The sequence below is a fragment of the Labeo rohita genome, chromosome 13, assembly GCF_022985175.1.
Source record: "Labeo rohita strain BAU-BD-2019 chromosome 13, IGBB_LRoh.1.0, whole genome shotgun sequence".
Classification (NCBI taxonomy): Eukaryota; Metazoa; Chordata; class Actinopteri; order Cypriniformes; family Cyprinidae; genus Labeo; species Labeo rohita.
The window spans coordinates 22,248,841-22,254,669 of record NC_066881.1 but is presented as its reverse complement, the minus strand read 5'-3'; positions in this window follow the sequence as shown (position 1 = coordinate 22,254,669).

The window sequence follows — 5,829 nt, the reverse complement described above, 5'->3', positions numbered from 1 at the left end:
GGAATTCGGCTGAAAATGAAAACACACCTGTTTTGTTGCGAACATGTGGAAACACCGCCACCTTTCGGCAAACATTTGTAACAGCACTCCTAGGGTCTCACGAAGGAATTACAGTTACAATTATTAAATTCGTTAAGAGCTAAATAATTCAATATAATCCGTAGATATTGTAAATAAACAGTCCAAAATGAGTTGTGTGTGTGTGGGAAGGGAAGGCTCTGATTGAGTTGCTCCAGATCTATAAAATCTAAGGATGAAAGGCTCACTGGTGTCAGACGTGACCTTTGACCTCTCTCCATCTCTTTTCCAGCTGGTGTAAAGTCAAAGGGGAGAGTCCAAACGCTCTCTGCTCTGTCCGGTGTCAGTGGTTTTAGGATGATGTGGTGAATCTCAGACCTTGAAGCCTTCAAGGATGCTGAGCTTTGGTGGATCCACTCTGGTGATTCTGGTGTAGCACCAAACAAGGCCAGCAGGAGACACTCATGCTTAACATTACTCCAGCTTCAATTATTCAACCATCAGGCCTGCTTGTATTTCTCAAACATACATGTTTAGCTCTTTATGGACAGGTTTGTAGCATTCCCATAAGTTGTCGTCTGACTTTGTTGTTCCAGCTGTCATGCTCTTGTATCTCAGCATCTCTTTCTCTCTAGAGTTTTGTGGTGTATGAAACAGTATTAAAACATATATTCAGCACCAAATCACCTTTAATGGTCCTCATGGTTAGCCCCCTCCTGAGTCTTCATTAAAGAACTGCCCTTTTCACCTGGAGCGCAGTGTGGGAGAGTTTAAACTCAGGCCATTGTGAAGAACAGAACTATTCTGGTCACAGCGGTTTTATTGAAATCAGGGAGTTCATGTGCTCTGAGCTATCCAGTGTGTGAGTATGTGTTCAGAACACAGCAAATGTGCATTTCAGGACGTGTGTGTATAGTGGGCCTCTGGTGTTTTTATGCCTGGTCACAAAGCAGCATATCATAAACTATAGTAGAACTAGCTGTATTTTTGATGGTTGCAAGTGAGAAAGTCTAGATTAGGTGCATAAAATTTAAAGAAATATAGAGAACTCATGTAAATTGTATAATAATATAATATAATTAATATAATATAAAATATTATTATTATTTATATCTTCTGCTCACCAAGCCTGCATTTATTTGATCCACAATACAGTAAAAGCAGTAATACTGAGATATTTTTACTATTTAAAATAGCTGCTTTCTATTTGAATATATTTTAAAATATAATTTATTCCTGTGATCAAAGCTAAATTTCCAGCATCATTTCTTCAGTCTTCAGTGTCACATGATCCTTTTTTTGCTGTTTAAGAAACATTTATTATTAGTATTGGTATTAGTATTATTATCAATAGTTAAAACTGTTGAGTATTTTTTTTTTTTTTTAGGATTTTTTTATAAATAGAAAGATCCAAAGATCAGCAATTATCTGAAATAAAAAAGCTTTTGTAACATTATACACTATACCTTTCAAAGGTTTGGAGTCAGTATAAACATTTTTATTTGGGAAAGAAATTAAAACAATTAATACTTTTATTCAGCAAGTATGCTTTAAATTGATCAAAAGTGATGATAAAGACATTTATAATGTTACAAAAGATCTCTATTTCAGATAAATGCTGTTATTCTGTACTTCCTATTCATAAAAAAAAAAAAATGAAAAAATTATACTCAGCTGTTTTCAACATAATAATAAGAAGAAGAAGAAGAAGAAGAAGACATGTTTTTTAGCAGCAAATCAAAAATATTAGAATGATTTCTGAAGGATCATGTAACAATGATGCTTAAAAAAATCAGCTTCAAAATTACAGGGGTAAAATTAAATTTTAGACTTGATAGACATTTAGATTCGGATCAGATAAATGAAGGCTTGGTGAGCAGAAGAGATTTCTTTAAAAACATTAAAAATCTTACTGTTCAAAAACTTTTGACTGGTAGTGTATTGTATAATTATGTTATGTACAATTTTTTCAGGATTCCTTGATGTAATAACATAACAGAAAGTTCAAAAGAACAGTGTTTAGCTGAAATAGAAAGCTTTTGTAATATTATAAATGTCTTTCCTGTCACTTTTGATCAATTTAATGCATCCTTGCTAAATAAAAGTATTCATTTCTTTCAAAAACGTACAAACCTATAATATACTGTAATATATAATATATAAAATATTATATGAAAAATGAAATATATTAAACATATTACAATAATTTCTTTGTGTACACATACCTAAAAGTATGTAAAATAAATTTAAATGAAATAAAATGTATTTAAGGACAAATGTAAAACACAAACAGCTTGCCCCATCATTATACAGAGAACACAGTTAAAGTCTTTAACTTTTCACAGACAACCTAATAGTTAGTGAGATGTAGCATCCAAATGTGACAGCTAGCCCCAGTCTCCTCATTCCATAGCTATGCATGCTTACTCGCTCACTGAAGCTGTTAGAGAAATAAACTATACCTGACTAAACACAAATACACATGCACAAACCCAGCAGGTCCCATTCAGCTCCCATATACAGTCTGAAATTGTTCCCAAACCTCTCTTTTACACACACACTGTTACTCTTACTCACTTATTGAACTGCTGCTGCTCCATGTCAGGCCGTGTGACTCGTAGAGATGTGGGTGAGGTATTTATGGGTGAAAGGCCAAAGTGTGTGTGAGTGCACGTTTTCTGGCTGGTATTATTACTCAGTGTTTTGGAACGACAACAGCTGCAGCAGGAGGCCGTAAAAGAGGAAAAACAAAAATCAGAGAAAGAAATGATGGAGTGAGTGTTTGGCGAGATGAGTTTAAAAAGAGTGACAGGGAGAGCGAGCAAAGAGGACAGAACAGTTTTAAGGCAGAGGAGAAAGTGTGTGACACAGGGCAGGGTAAGTGTGTGTGTGTGTGTGTGTGTGTGTTTGGGTGAAATGAACTCCAGATGTGATGTGGTCTCAGCTCAGGCCAGGCGTCAGAGCAGAATTAGAGGTTTTAGAGGGCAGAGAGAACGACAAAGAGGAGAAAAATCTTCGAAAACACTCAAACGTCACTGCAGAGGTGAGGTAGTGTGTGCGATTGGATGTGTGTTTGTTTCTTCCTAACAGAGTCCTCAGAATGATTTACTGAATGTCTGTGACACGGGGAGCACGGTTACTGATAGAGCATGAAAATCAATTCAGGAGGAAGGAGAAGAAAAGAGATGGAGAAAAACAAGTCCAGGGGAAAAAGCAGATGTCAGAATGAAAGGGCCAATTGGCATGAAAGAAGTCAGACAGACATACAGCAAAATCACCTTCTGTAGGCAGCGGTTAACAGTCAGCAGATGTGTGTGAATATGCACTGTGGTCTGAAGGTAAAGCAATCACTGCATGGCTGAATTAAGGCTGAAAGGAGACATAACTCTTGCCTGATACCCAAGAGCAGTGGATCTCATTTTCCACTCATTTAAATCTAACATGAAATGTTGTTTTAAAGGCTTTTTTCTTCATACATGTTTACTGAGAGGGCCCAGAAATGATTTTTCAAATGTCTTCTCCTACTCAAGCATTTGAACTGCAAAGCCTGACATTTTAAGTGAATGGATGGATCTCTTTTTATAGTATTTTTGCTGTAATACTATAAAAATAATCTGAATATTTCTCAGTACATTACATATAACTCAATCATCGCGATTTTAAAATAAAAGCTCAAACCCTCACTCTGAGTTTACACGTTTTAACGTCCACATATTCAAGAAATTACAGTGGCTGTAGCATTTCTGTCATAAAATACAAAAGATTAAAGATTAAAAGGACATTTCTAATTAAATGACCTTCAATATTAAACAAGGATGAGGTCACCAGTCAAGTGTAAACACAATTGTCAGGCCTTTGGTGCCCTCTGCAGTCATTTGCTATAATGCCTAATGTATTTTATTGTTTATAATACATGTATTTTAACAGTTTTGTTTAATAAAACCATATGATTACTTGCTGTAGATATTGATTTATTTGAACTAATTATTATTGCCTCATTGCTATTATATATGTATTTTAAATCATTTTAAAGGCTGTGTTCGCTTACGTCTGTTTTAATTACCACACAAAAAAAGGCTTAAAGGAGAAGTTCACTACCAAAACAAAGATTAACATATAACATACTCACCCCCTTGTCATCCAAGATGTTCTTGTCTTTCTTTCTTCAGTTGTAAAGAAATTACGTTTTTTTTGATGAAAACATTTCAGCATTTTTCTCCATATAATGGACTGCTATGGTGGCCCAATTTTGAACTTCCAAACGGCAGTTTAAATGCGGCTTCAAACGATCCCAGCTGAGGAAGAAGGGTCTTATCTAGCCAAACAATTGGTTATTTTCATTAAAAAATTACAATTTAAATACTTTTTAATCTCAAACACTCTTCTTGCCTTTCTCTCCATTAACTCTGTGTATTCTGAGTCAAGACAGTTAGGGTATGTTGAAAAACTCCAATTGTATTTTCTCCCTTAACTTCAAAAATCATCCTACATCACTGCAGAAGTACCAACCCAGTCTTTGCAACTGAACATGCAAAGAAGATCAAACACCCTTAACAAAAAAGGTCAAACAGCGATATAGGGCGATTTTTAAGTTGAAGGAGAACATGAGATGGGAGTTTTTCGACATACCCTAAATGTCAGAAACAAAAACAGTCCAAGCAGAGTAAGACAACACGAGCGTTTGGCATTAAAAAAGTATATAAACTGTATTCTTTTTATTAAAATAACTGATCGTTTCGCTAGATAAGACCCTTCTTTTTTGTCTGGGATCATTTACAACCGCATTTGGGATCGTTTGAAGCCGCATTTAAACTGCATTTTGGAAATTCAAAATCGGGGCACCATATCAGTCCATTATATGGAGAAAAATGCTGAAATGTTTTCCTCAAAAAACATAATGTCTTTATGACTGAAGAAAGAAAGATATGAACATCTTGGATGACAAGGGGGTGATTAAATTATTTGTAAATTGTTGTACTGGAAGTGGAGTTCTCCTTTAAGCCTATGAGTGAGATTTTCGGTTCATTAGCCGCTATAGGGAAATAAGAGCAACAACGTGCAAAAAACGGTAAAACTGTTTGCACTACAAACCAGTGTGCTCATAATTAAGACAATACATTAAAATAATATGGTAAGACACATACACATTTGCAATATCAAGCAGCAAAACAACCTGTTCTGTACAGCTACAAATAGCTGGAGGAATGAAACCAGAAGCCACACCCATACAATTTACAAATGGCCACGCCCACTCATACGGGAAGGGGAAAAAAAACACATCTTCGTCAATTTGCACTATGCCATGGTTTCATCATGTAATTGGTCATCTTACTCAAGGTAAGCATGTAATCCAAAGCATTATTTTTTGTCATATCATTTATCTCTTATCTGCAGCAAAAATTTGTCTGAAATCTTACGGTCATCCTGAACCACATGATGAATGTTGCTTTAATTATACACATCAAGAATAACAAAACTACCATACATCACTAAGTACATGTAAGGTTGTGCACGTGTGTTTGTGTGGGTCGGTGTTACAGACTCTTACATTGGGCGGTCTCTCAAACTAATGCAGCATATTAGAAACAGCAGGAGAGAGCAAAGGCCAGAGCCTACACACATACACACACACACAGAGCATTTGTTTTCCATTATCTGACATACAGAGAACCCTCTGTCCAAATCAATGAAGAAAAATCAGCCTGTCTATCAATCTTTCTCACGTGCAACCCAGCAAAAACACACACTAATGCTTGGATCTCTTAGACTAAACATGGATCACAGACTCCATTCCAGATGCCATAGAACACG